Source organism: Globicephala melas, chromosome 7 (genome assembly GCF_963455315.2).
Source record: "Globicephala melas chromosome 7, mGloMel1.2, whole genome shotgun sequence".
NCBI classification, from domain to species: Eukaryota; Metazoa; Chordata; class Mammalia; order Artiodactyla; family Delphinidae; genus Globicephala; species Globicephala melas.
Window position 1 is genome coordinate 56,069,240 of NC_083320.1, and position 13,269 is coordinate 56,082,508.

Consider the following 13,269-nt stretch of genomic DNA (forward strand, 5'->3'; position numbering starts at 1 on the left):
AACAAACCTCCACATGACCCCAGACCATGTCAGGCATACCTTAATGGCCTCAGGCCTATGCCTACTTTCTCCCATGCAATCTTCCACACCTTCCTCAGACATGAGTGTACATGTCATAAGCATGCCTGCCTCTAATAGGTTTTAATGGGCATTTTTTACCATAAGAGACTTGTGGCAAATTTATGGTTTTGGCACAGGGCCATTTCCTCATCCTGCTCATAACTAAACCCAGAAGGATCTCCTTTGCCTCTATCATATTTAACTTCTGATCACAAAGACAGGCGAGGCAGGGATGGGCAAATGATGACAGCCCAATAAACAGCCTCTCTCTCTCAGGATGAGCAAGGTCAGGAGGGTACTCTAAAGCTGAGATCAGCGTGGACTCACAGACTAATAATAAACAAATGATTATTACAGCTTTGTACTGAGCAGTTGCTTTGTACCAGACTCTGGGTAGTTAGTATTCCTATTAAACAAAGAGAAAAACCAAGGCTTATGTAAAATTTAAGAAACCTTAAATACACATTAAACTTGTACATTGTTATATGTCAATTATATCTCAATAGTACTGGGACAAAAATACACAGTCTATGACACACACACCAAAAAAGAAAGCTTAAAATTTCATAGGTAGTAGGTGGCAGAGCATGGGATCAAATCCAAGTCTGTCTTATTCCTGAGCTCAAGCTCCATGACCTTGTGCCAAGAAGACACTGGCACCTCGCCATCGCCTGCACAGATGCTAATCTATTTCTGTACAACCCCATAGTGTAAGGTCAAACTAAACCAAACAGCAGGCATTTCTTCCAGTCTAATTCAATATAGGAAGAAGAGTCTGTCCCAAGTCATGAGAGACTCTCTTAGATTTAATCCAGTACTTGGAACCTTGTCCTTGGCAGAAGGACATTTATCAAAGGATCCAGACCAGATGAAACCTCAGACCCACTACAGCATGGGTCCAATCTTTCCTATGAGAAAGGAACAGAATGTATCCAGCACCCACCATGTCCTTCCTTCCAGGGCTGGTCATTAGACTCATCTCAGTCACCTTGCAGGAACTTATTGGCATGGACTCAATTCATAAAACTTATAAACCAGTAGACAGTCTTGGCAGACTTACAAAAAGCCTCAGGTGAGGTTTTGTACCTGGGCACTGATGATTTGTAACCTCAATGAGCACTAGGTTGCCGTATCTGCCAAGGGAAGTGGGTCTATCAGCCAGATCTCCAAGATCAAGCCTTCACCTGCCACTGTGAATTGTCAGCTAAAAAAGTCACTCAGTCCCAAATGGAGAAGCTGCTCCTGGCCATCACTTAAGAGTGCATTGCAAAGAACCTCTAAAAAGTCTGATGGCATAGAAAAAGTAAACAGAAGATTAATATCCAACATTTATATACAAGCAATACATCATTAATGATCATTATGGAGAACTTGCTTAGTTCAAATGAGGTTCCAGAAGACTGGAAGCATTTCACTGTAGCACCAGTATTTATAATAGCCACCCTGGGGAACAGCAGGCCCATCAACTTGACAGAACTAATACGCAAGGTAATGGAAATAAGCAGAGGTGAAACGGAGCCACACGGACACTGAATTATCTTGGGAACCAAACTCCATGCAAATAGAGACTGCCCTGTTTATTAGCAGAGTGGAGAGGACATTCCTCAGACACCTTAGGTCACACTTGAACTTACCATTTGAAACTGGCACATCAAGTCACCCTGCTACTTAAAAATCACAGCAAAGAACATTTTGAGGAAATTTGAGGACAGTTTGTCCATGGGGTTCGGGAAGAAGCATGCTGTTGGAGAAGAGGGTGGTCTCCCAAGAAACTCACTGTGCAGCATTTTCCAATTCAAACCTACCCTCTTATTACTTTCCTCAACTATAAAATGTGGATAGTATTGCCCAGCCTCCTGTCTTACAGTTTGTGCAAAACAAAATAGAAGAGCCTCTTTGAAAGTGCTTGGTAGTGTGTAAGACAGGAGAGGGAAATGCAAATGGCTCAGTGGATGACAGGAGGGCACAGCGGGGATTTCGCAAACAGGTGATACACGCCCCTGGAAAGGGCCCTTCAGCTCTTGCCCAGGGTTGCCTTGCAGGATGCAGTCCCCATGTCACAGTTCCTCCTATGTTAAAGCAAAATTGGAAATACTTTTTGTGCATGTGAGAAATCTCCCAATTTTCAAATGCAGCAACTAAAACAAAAATTTCTAAAAGTCTATTCATGCAGACGGCATCCTATTCATGGACTATTAGTTTGCAACCTCTCCCTAATGGATCATCTAGCATAAGAGCAACTGGGAATTTTATTAGTTGATAATAATAGCTAACATTTACAGAATACTTACTAAGCACTAGGTACTCTTCTAAAAATTATATGAAGTAGTCCCAAGAAGCCCACAAGACAGGTAATTTCATAATCCCCATTTTACACACGTGGAAACTGGGTGAGATTATCACTGGCTAAAGTTATCTGAATTTTATGGAAGCTTTGATTTTTTTTTTAATTCAGCAGTGTGTAATGTAGAATTCCCCTGCTCTCAACTTTTCTTAACAAAACCCTTCTCTGTGATTGTTCCAAGGAAATATTTTCTTAAAGCATGATTAATTGTATATATTGCCTATAAATAAAGACAGAGAATTTGTCCACATTTCCTCTTATACTTTTCTTTAGCTTACCCTGACTTGTGGAGTTAGTAAACAAAATAAAACTAACAATTCATTTTTATTTTGTCAAACAATAATCAATATTGAGGCTGCAAAGAAAAAAGAGCTTTATTTGGGGGTCTTAAGAACTGCGATTCAGGTAAAACTGAAAGAGTATTCTGGGAAAGAGAAAAAGTCTTTAACAAGGTTGTTAAAGTTGCCAGGCGAGAATTGTGATTGACTCTGATGTAGGTTGGGAGATACTTGTCCTTTAAGGAATCACAAGTTATTTTAGGGTAAGAGTTTGATAAGTAGATAGGCTGTCACGTTATTTTAGGGTAAGGATCCAATAGGTATCTTGAGTAGGACAATGAGTGATCAAAACGTCAGATTTTGTGCACGCTGAGACGTGCAGAAGTCCCACTTCCTCAATGGCCGCCCGGCTCCATGTTAGAGAGCTCTCTTAGCAACATCGACTTGATTGTGATTGTCCTTTCAGTTTACCTGGGCAAGTGGCCAGGGGAGGCAGTGTTTAGCCTGACTTAGCTACTAGAGCTGAACATGCAGTGGAAGAGGTGAGCTGCACAGTGTCCGTCTTGTGTCAACTTCCAACACAAGGGCACTGAGTCCAGAGGTGGCACAACAATGTTTCATCTTCTTGTTATTGTGAATTAAAGACTCCAGCATAAGTCCTTCATCTGGAAAATAATATCTCGAGGGGGTCTTCAAGTTCAAGAAAGGTATTTCCAAGAAGATGTAGGAATAAAGAGAGAGGACGCGGACTGCAGAGGCGAGGTCTCTGTTTCTGTGTGAGCAGTCAAGGGGTCAGGTGGGTATCGGAATGATGCCACTCCCTCATCCGGTCTCCTACTGCCTTGGTCGGCCTTTGTCAATATCTTCGCTGATTAGCATGACTGCCAGAGAGTACATGGAAGAACACTTGAAAAGCAATGTTCCTTGTGGGACAATTAGTAGAAAATGATCATTTGTTGTGATTGTTTGCAAAGGGCTAACGGTGAAAGACATTTCCTGATGATCTAAAATCCCGAAGTATGCAGGAGCCGATTGTTTTTCAGTCTGAGTTGGTATTCCTCCCCTCCTAGCACTCCCATTTTCCATACTTCAGTTTTCTCGGCCCAGCCATTGCCAGCATTCTCTTGCAGCACGGGCGTGAAGGACTCCCAGATGGTAGAAGGCTGTTAGAAAGATAAGGAGCTGGCCAAGGAAGGTCACAGTGAAGGGAAGTAAGAAATGGAATCTTACCAAGGGTCAGTGGGTGGCACTCGGAAGATTCCGGTGCACATGAGTGATGGACTTGGGCAAAAGAGAAGACCAAGTGGGCAGCACAGACGCAGAGGAGCCTCAGCTCTGTCCGTGGGGCTCCGGGCCTGCACCCCTCCTCTTCCCGTCCGTCACAGGCTGAGTGCTTCCCCAAGGAATGGGGGAATTAGAACAGGATGTGTGTAACCCCCAAGGGAATCTGAAACAAAAGCAAAACAAAAAAGAAACTTCCTTTCATGTGCCCTTCACCAAAAGGGCATTCATTCTGAGAGGCAGAGAGAGTTCTTTTAAAATGGCGTTTCCTTGGCCTGTGAGAGGGAACTAGTCAGTGAATTCTCAGAAGCAACGATAAAGGTAGTCTGGGGATTATGACAACTTGTAGGTATCCTTGATATTAATCATGAAAGGAAATATCAACCATTAGAACCTTCCCAAGAATAGGTTATACTGGGACAGAGGGCAGAACACTACAAATTTTTTTTTAAAGGAGCCACACGCCTCCCCCTGCACCACCCCCAAAATGCAGCCTGTGCAACACATTCAACTGTGTCTGCATTTACAGAGCTTTGGTACATGCCTAGGACTGTGCTAGGTGTTTCTTTGTATGGCCATTAAGAGAAGACTTTTTTCATTAAGCAAAGACATCACACTGGGGATGGAGCTAGTGGGGTCAGGAGTGGTTTTCATGCTCCTCAAGCTTAAAGGGGTATTTATGTCCCGGTCCTTGATTTGAGGAGGGAGAACTGTCTTCTGCACATTCCACAAGTGGGCATCTCAGAAGGTGAGGGCATCACGGGTATGGAAGAAGCCATGGAGCTTTCAGACAACCTGCAGCCCACTGCAGGCCCAAACCTAATGCTCTGTGGAGAACTAGACCCCGTTAATCTGGGGGACTGCTTTGCAAGTGCCAAGTTTCCTGCAACTTGCGATGATTTGGAATGAGGAGTAGAGGCAGGCCCAGAGCAAAATGAGCTGAGCCGGGAAAGGGGAAAATAGATTCAGAATGTAAAAGCAGGGTTCTTTGATGGGCTGAGGAACTGACACATGGAAAAGGTAATGCATTATTGACAAACATGTATGCTGGCTGCAAAAATAATTAACACAAGCAGAAAAGAAATAGGAATGAAATGGAGCAGAAAGACTTTGAAAGATTGTGAAGTGGCCGCTGAAATTGCCAAGCTGATGTCAGAGAGATGATTAAAATTTTCCAATAGAACAGGTGACTAGGTAGTAGGAAAGTGGGCTGTAAACCGAGAGAGAGTGGATCGTTCTGTGAATCTACACTGAGGTACTAATCAGCATCTCATGTGAAACTTTTCAGTGCACATTTTAGCAGATGGAGGAAGGTCTTAAAAGCTGATAGCTAAACCGAGTCTGGCTGCCTTTCTGTTCCATAATAACCGTCCTTGGAATGGGTACTTGCTCCTGTGAGCACTGCAGGACCACTTCTTCGAATAGAATTCCAGACATATAGATATGCTCACAAAGGCAAGATATCTGCAAAACTCCAGGACCAAGGGAGAGGAAGGGGAAGCCATGAGAGGTTTCAGTCTTCCTAAGTAGAGGTGCCTGGATGAACAGGCTCTAAACAGGTAAGCTGAAGGCTCAGTAATCAGAACTCAAAATGAAGATCGAGTAGCAACAAGGAGAGATTCATCTGCAGGCCAAACTACATGCGTGCACGCAGGCACGCACATACACATTCTTGTAGAAACTGTATTGCTGCCATAACAAAAACAATTAGATGGTGGATTGTGGGTATGTTAAAAGGGAATAATTGTTCATGATCAGAATGACTTTTTCGCTCATTCAACAGAAAAAGACTCTTATTTTTTATTTGTTGGCAAAGCCAAATTAGAAAAAATATATATCTTTATGACCATAGGAGACAAATGAGTGATACCAAATACCACTAAAAATGCTATTAATCTACAGTGATATAAAATTACCATCTCAGCACAAAGAAAGCCTATATAATCTGAATTTTTCTAGCATCATAAAAACGAATGAGAAGCGAAATTGAGAGTAAGTAGGCTTTTGAGATGCCATTAAGAGTTACATGCATTGTTAACAAATGTGGCTAGACAGACTGGTGATTTACCTTGAGAAACAAATCTATAGAGACACAGAAAACTTCCAGATGAGACCAACTCACTGCCCTTCTCGTTGGTTGATGACACCTTTGAGGGTGTTATTCTCCTTTTTTAGATATTTAAGTGTGGCTGACTAGCCATTGACTTCAGGGATTATTTCCCTCTGTTTTCATTTGCTCATTTTCTGCACATTTCAGAAGCCAGAAGTAGTTTGGGGTGGGGTGAGGGTGTGGCAAGGAAGGGAATACAGGTCAGGGGTTTCTGCCTCTGTCACCTTAAAAAAATTGAATGCCAGCATCTAATACCATTTACATTCATTCAGAACCTTTTATTCTCTCCTCTTCCTCAATGTCACCCATTTCCTGCAAGCACAAAACCTTTCCACTTGCATCACCTTCATCTGCATGTTGAGACTCTGCAGGTCCTATGGTCTCTAAGGACCTTCTAACAGCATTGCCAATAACCCTGTGAGACAGTCTGGAGTTGTCCTCACTTTGGTTTCCTTCCTAACAGCCAACAGTTAGCCTCAGGAGTCATCTCCCCCTTTCTCCTGCCTTTATACCCACATGTACAATGATAGCTATGGCCCAATTCTTACCACATCCAACAACTACTGGGTAAGTTGCCATATAATTATTATTGTCGACGAGCCAGCTTCTAGCATAGTTTCTGATTTACTCTCCCACATCCACCACTTTCCTCTATTTATCCCAAAGGATTCCGATTCCTTGGATAAGGCTCCTTAGTGATAAGGAGCCCTGCAACATCAGATGGAGAGGGAGTCCAATGTAATTCTGTTCCTCACCACCTGCATGTCCTCTACCTCACTATGCCATCCTCCAAGTCTTTTTTTCTCTTATGTGCCTTCCGATGCTTTTCTATAGCACCCCAAAGAAAGCCTCATTTCCGTCTCCTTCTCTCTACACCTCTGATTCATTTCTCCTTGTCTACAGAGTTATTATTTGTAAGAATAGCTAAAAATTGTTGAGCTCTTACTGTGAGCCAGGCAATGGACTTTGCATTTTATTTGGATTATCTCGTTTATTCTTCATTATGGTTTTATGAGGAAAGTACTACTATTTTCATGTCCACTTTATAGAGTGGAGAACTGAGGCTTTTAGATGAAATAACTTGCCCAAGTTTACAGAGCTAGGAAACAACAGCAGCAGGCATGGGACCACGCATTCCTGTTGTGTCTGTTGTGCTGGAAGGCCTTGCACTGTGAAGCCGGGGGCGACTCACTGACTGCTGGTGCAGCAGCACAGGACAGAGATGCTGACATCTTGCCTCCAGTCCACTAAGTCCCAACCAACCTCCCTGGCAGAGCACCTAGTGATGGCTGCCATGGAAATGACCTTTCTCCGCACCTGCTCAGGCGACTTCCAACTGCGAGGTGGGGGGAAGGGGCTCCCTGCAACCTTGTCTGATTCTAGTCTGATCCCTTCTTCAGCTAACCTGCCTCAGGACAGGGGACACACCAAGGAGCGTTAGGCAGCAAGCAGCCACCTGTGGTCCAACTTGCCCTTGGAGAAACAACATTGAAACAGACTTAACATACTTCCTAACAAGACCTGCCTTTTCTTTCACACTTTTCTCTCACAGCCTGCTAGAAATGTACAACTATCCACATCATCCCCCTTGATGCAACCCTTGCCTGCAACTTATTAACTGGACTGCTTATCAAGAACTGATGAAAAATCTGAATACAGTAAAAATTGAATCCAGACACAAGAGAGATTCCCTGCAAATTCTTTCCTGTCATCTGTTCCTGCCCTTTGCTTAAATAGGCTATATTCTTAAATGCATTACTTTTATTTCCCCAAATGAAATTTTCAAAATCAACTGAAGTATTTGAAAGTGAATAAAACATCATGTATTATTGCTATCATCATGATCAGTTCTGCATTTGATGTAACGAGCTAAATATCAGATTGGTTTTAGCCCCAGCTCAGCTGTTGAACTTCAAAATTTAGGATGTTTCCCCCCTGTAAACCTCAATTGCCACCACCAACCCCGCCACCTATCAGAAGGGTTTTGAAGAGCAAAGGTTACTAGATTCTGATTTTTTTTTTCAAGTATTACAATCCTGATTTTAAAACAACTTCACTGATGATGTGCTCAGAAATTCTTGAAATTTATATAGGGCTTTAGAAGCTAAAGTTTTTCTATATGTCTTACAATTTTTCCACCAACTTAATTGTGTCACTGGCATAGTCTTCCTTAATAGAATTCAGCACCTAAAACCATGCTAGCCTGGAGATTTAGCACCACTGCTTTTGTGTTTTCAAGGCCATTGTTCTCTCACCACTTTTCATTTGAAGTACAATTACCTGGGCATCCAGTGTCACCATGTGCTTTCCCTACATCATAGTAAGTAGGAACGGGACAGAGATGGCTAACTGAGGAAGCAGGGGGGACCAGGGAAGAGCACATCTGGGCATTTGGGGGTGGCGTGTTAGAACCCGTGGCTTAGGAGGAGGGGGCTGAGTGGATGAAAGAAATCAGCAGGTCTGAAGCAAGTGATGGTGGAGGGAAGACAGGAGCCCGACAACACTCTCGCGGTTTGCCTGTCCCCAGAGAACAGGATCTGGTCTCTCCTCTCCGCCAGCTGGGCCTACTGAGTTTCTCCTTTTGGTTCTCTTTCTTCCCCTGGTAATCAGTTCCCTGCCTCACTCTCTCCTGCTGTGGCTGCACTAAGTCTCTCCTGCTCTTTTCCTTTCTCCCAGACCTTGCCTTCGGCTGTGCCAGTGGTGTCCTTTTGTCCCTGCTGCTGGCTCCAGGGCCCCAAGCATTCCTGTTGCCAAAATCTACTGGCTTTGGGGGCTGTGACTGCACTTTTTTGTTGAGGAGGGACCAGGAGGTTTGTGTGTCTCTAGTGGGCTGGAGCTTAAAATGTGAACTCCTGGGCTACCTTCTAGGTGCTGCTCCCCATTTACTACACATGCGAACGATGTGGTTAGTGCCCTGGGTCACTAGGTCGCCCTTTAGCATAGACAGTATATGCAACAGAGGGTTTACCTTGTAATAGTGCCCTGGAAAGTTGATCTGGACACATTGGTTTGTGGAGCAGATGGGAAGGAGTCGAGTGTGAGCCCTGCACGAACCTTGTGGATCCTGGGCACCTTCCATGCCCAGCCTCAGCTCCAGGCTTGGGCCTTGCCGCTCAATTAGAAGCTACAGGACAGGAAGGAATGAATGAATGAATGGGTGAAGGGTTGAATAATGCTATCTGGAAACAAAGAAAGACTGGAACGTGGAAGTCAAGGGATCGTACAGGCAGTGAAGGGCACTAGTTTCTGGGCCCCTGCAGCTCATGCCCAGCACTCAGGGAAGCCACACTGCCAGTGGCAGCTCTGAGGAGCTAGGACGCTGCACAGAAGGCAGAGAAGCATATAAACAGGCTGCACTGCTCCACGGCTTAAGATTAATATTCCTACTTAATACTGGTTCTAGGGTATGAATTTTTAGACTATAATTCTTTAAAATTTATTATAGTTTTAAACTTAATTGGGTGAAAATATTTCTTGGTGGAGGAGGGGATGCAATTACCCAATTATCAAAGCTAGAATGAATCCTAGGAGGGGCACTAAAACTACCTTTAAGTACTGAGAGGATTTTATTACAGCAACTCTTAAAACAATAATGAATGTACGTGTTCCTCAGTATTTTTTGTTTTTACAATAGAAAAGGAACACACAATTTTCAAACAGAAAACAGATTTGCATTTGTGGAGAAGAAATAAGAAAGGGCTATGGGCCAGTGAATTCTCCTTGCAAACCCTCACCACCTAAAATTGTTTTTTCTTTGACGTTAAGGAAAAGGGGGTGGGGTGTGGAGGGGAACTCTAGTGCGGTGACAGACAATGAAATGGAGATGTGGGAACTAGCATTAAAAATACGCTGGCATTTTCCCAAACAGGGAGTGCTGACAAGTATAATCCTATTACTAAAATCACATCAGCAATGAGATAAATGAAATAAAAACAGGATCCCCTGAGACCAGAGTGGCTACTTGTCCACAAAATCTTAGTGCGTTGTGTCAATCTGTCCCCACAAAAATAGTATGTAGTTGAAAACAATGTTAAGGAGGATTTTAAAACACATCATTGAAATTACAGCACCTTTTAAAATAAACAGCGCTGAATACCAACACAGGTAAAATGTCATTGTGAGATGGGGATCTGATATTCGACGGCATGCTTTATGGCTTTCCAGCGTGTGATAAAATCTGTTCACCAGATGTACTATTTGTCTTCTGTGTAGCATACTTGAGCATCCTGTAGGCCTGAGGCCCATTTATTTCATGTAATTGCCTTTTCTGTGCACACCTTAGGGCACCCTAATTCTCCATTTTATTTCAGGCACTGTACAGGGTACCATCTGGTAGTTTAAAACTCATCCCGTTTTATTGCACTACCACAGTGGCTGTATTCAGCCATACTGCAGGCTTTCAGGTGGGGAAGGACTTCTTACTACCAGCTATTTATTTGTGCCTGAAATAAAGTCGCCTTGAACTATCAACATGCAGGATTCACACGTTGATCATCACTGGTCCATACAAGCTTGACAGAAGTTCCCGGGCAACCTGCAGACTCAAAGCAGTTTTGAACTGCTTCACGCACAGCTGTTAACTTATGGAATTGGGATTCTAAATTCTTCGCCTACTTCTGCACGTAATCATATCTTTTTAGTATCTCATTTGTATTATTTCAGTTCAGATGAGCACAAAAATAAATGTATTCCATCACATCTGGAAAAGTACCTCAGAGAAATCGCTTAATATACAAAGCTGCACACCTCATTACGAGGTTCGTCACTCATTTCCAACCCAGCCTTACCTCTGTTCCTCATCAACATGGCTTTTGTTTCACTGTTGTTTTCATTAAATTGTTAAATCATTTTTCAAGGGAATTTGCAAGATTTTGAAAAGGCGAGTTTGGAAATAATATACTTGGCAGAAGGAAAATAAATCTCAGGACCTCGAAGCTTTTCTGCAGCGGATCCCGGATGAGAGCGCCTTCCCCCAACTTGTGCACAAATTAGATAGGAAGTAACTCCGCTCTCCTGAGAATTCATCTCCCCCTCCACATCAACCCTCACACGGATGCGCCCACACAGCTGGGCAAGCCACTTTAACAAAGGGTCCCTGATATGCAAATAACACACACCCAGCTGCACGTTTCCAAATGAGTCATTGTTCACCTGCTGGTTCCTGCCTCACCAAATCCCTCTTGCTGCCTATGTTCTGTATTCCCCCTTCTCTCCCTTCCCTCCCAGTCCAACAGCTAAGGTCTGTCGGCTTCTGGAATGGCAATGAAAAGGCTGCAGCAAGAGCAGGCCAGGCGGGGCGGTAGGGCAAAGTGAGTGATGAGTTGGCTTACCAGCCACTGCTGCCTCTTGACGTGTGTTATCTCGGCATTGCCCAGGGAGATTACCAGTCTTTGGCCAGAGACACAGAAAGACTTCCAGTGTACAATCTGCTAGCTGGCACCAGTGACCTGTGTAAATCAACAAACCAGTCAGGAGATGCTGCTGTTACCACAGGCACCTTGGCCCTTCCTTCTGGTGTTGGGTGACCACGGCTCAACCAGAGTTGGGGATGGAAGGATATTTAAGGTGGAAAAGGGCTGGCTAGAGACCCTTTTGCAGCAGATTCTTTACATGTTTTGCATTCGTGGCAATGACAAATGTAGCTAAATGCACCTGGTTGTAGCTGTCTGCTGCGATCTAAAGCCTGTTTGAGTGAAAAGAATAACTCCCTCTGTTATTTATTGTTGGAAGCAGAGTTTACTTTGCTGTCTTTAACCTCAGCAGAAATCAGCAATGCCAGCTTGAGAGCAAACTGATGAGTTCTACGCAACGGAGCAAAGAGTCGTTGGCTGGAGTCTTGTAAATCAGCGGAAGACCAGTGACCGAATAGATTCGTATTATTTTCCTGGAGTTACCCCCTTCTTTGACTCTCAGGTAATCTCATTCTATAAAAATGTTAATGCTGGTCCTAATATGAAGGGTGATTTTCCCCCCACAGCTCTGTCAAACATATCTTCCCAATAATTAAATGTGCATCCTTGGGCTCTAAGAGCAGTCTTGTTGAACAAAGCAACCGCAAATCCAACTAACCTTTGAAGAATGAGGGTGTCAAAGTATAAGCAGATGTTTTAATTTGTACAATGCTGAGAATTTTTGGATGCCAAATGTTCCTGAAATAGTTATTGTATCTCAACAGAGGAAGAAAGACACACTCGGAAATAACCTACAAACCTCTCAGTTACAGCGACACTTTCTCATTCAGCAGAAGTGATATCGGAAGTGTTATTAAGAAAGCTATATATTAATCAGCATCTAACAAGAAAGTAAGATAACTTTATAATTATAAAACAAGAGGGCATAGCAAAATTTTATATGCACACACACATACACACAGTCTCTATAAAGTCCATAGCCAGGTTAAAAACAGATTTAAAAGAAAACACTCATGCTATCCCTTGTGTATGCATTAAAGATTTCTAAAATGATTTAGGGGATGTATGCTATTTTTTAAAAAAGGAGGATACATACTCTAGCCATGAAATTATAGCATCATGTTGTCTGGCTAGTTGAACTTGCATTGCTTTGGGGAAATGTTAGCACACGTTTTTCACAAGTGGATGAGTGCAGGAAAGATTTATATTACACATAAGGAAAAATGTCCTGACTTTCAGAAGAGTTGTGAGAAGTCCAAATAGTTTACCCAAGAAGGCTGTGGAATTTACCTCCTGGAGATTTTTAGCAGCAGACAAGAGACCCATATGTTTGGGTTTATTTCAGACTAGTTTGAAATGAATAGAATGGGCTCATCAAGAGTTTCCCAGTCTTTCTCATTTTGTCACATGCCTAGGAACAGCCTAAAGTCCAGCTGCCATCCACCAAGCCAGGCCTCTATACAGCCTTCCTCTGAAGCCATCTTCCGTCAGGTCCTAGTCATCGCTTACTAGACCCTCCTGATAGAAAAGGTTAAGCTAAGGAATTCTCATGTGGTGTTGGTGGGTTGGGGAAGGGGGGACTGTAAATTGGTGCAGTCTCCATGGTGGATAGTTTTTCAAAATCCACCAAAATTAAAGTGTATATCTCTCTGTTCCTACAATTACATTTCCAGGACTTTATCTTACAGATCTAGTCACATGTTTCAAAAGGACCTAAGAATTAGTGATTTACTGCAGCAGTGTTTGTAATAGCAAATAATGGGGAACAACTTAAATTTCCATCCA

General features: G+C 43.1%; 1 long non-coding RNA gene across 5 annotated transcripts in view; it reads left to right on the forward strand.

Moving 5' to 3' along the window:
- The window catches only part of LOC115849690 (uncharacterized), a 422,316-nt gene that overhangs the window by 356,251 nt on the left and 52,796 nt on the right, over positions 1-13,269 (forward strand). For 3 of the 5 annotated variants that reach the window (XR_009564596.1, XR_009564593.1, XR_009564597.1), the window contains exon 5: positions 11,834-11,986. This is a non-coding gene — a long non-coding RNA (uncharacterized lncRNA). The remainder of the gene's footprint in view (positions 1-11,833; positions 11,987-13,269) is intronic. The other 2 variants (XR_009564595.1, XR_009564594.1) reach the window with 1 other exon arrangement.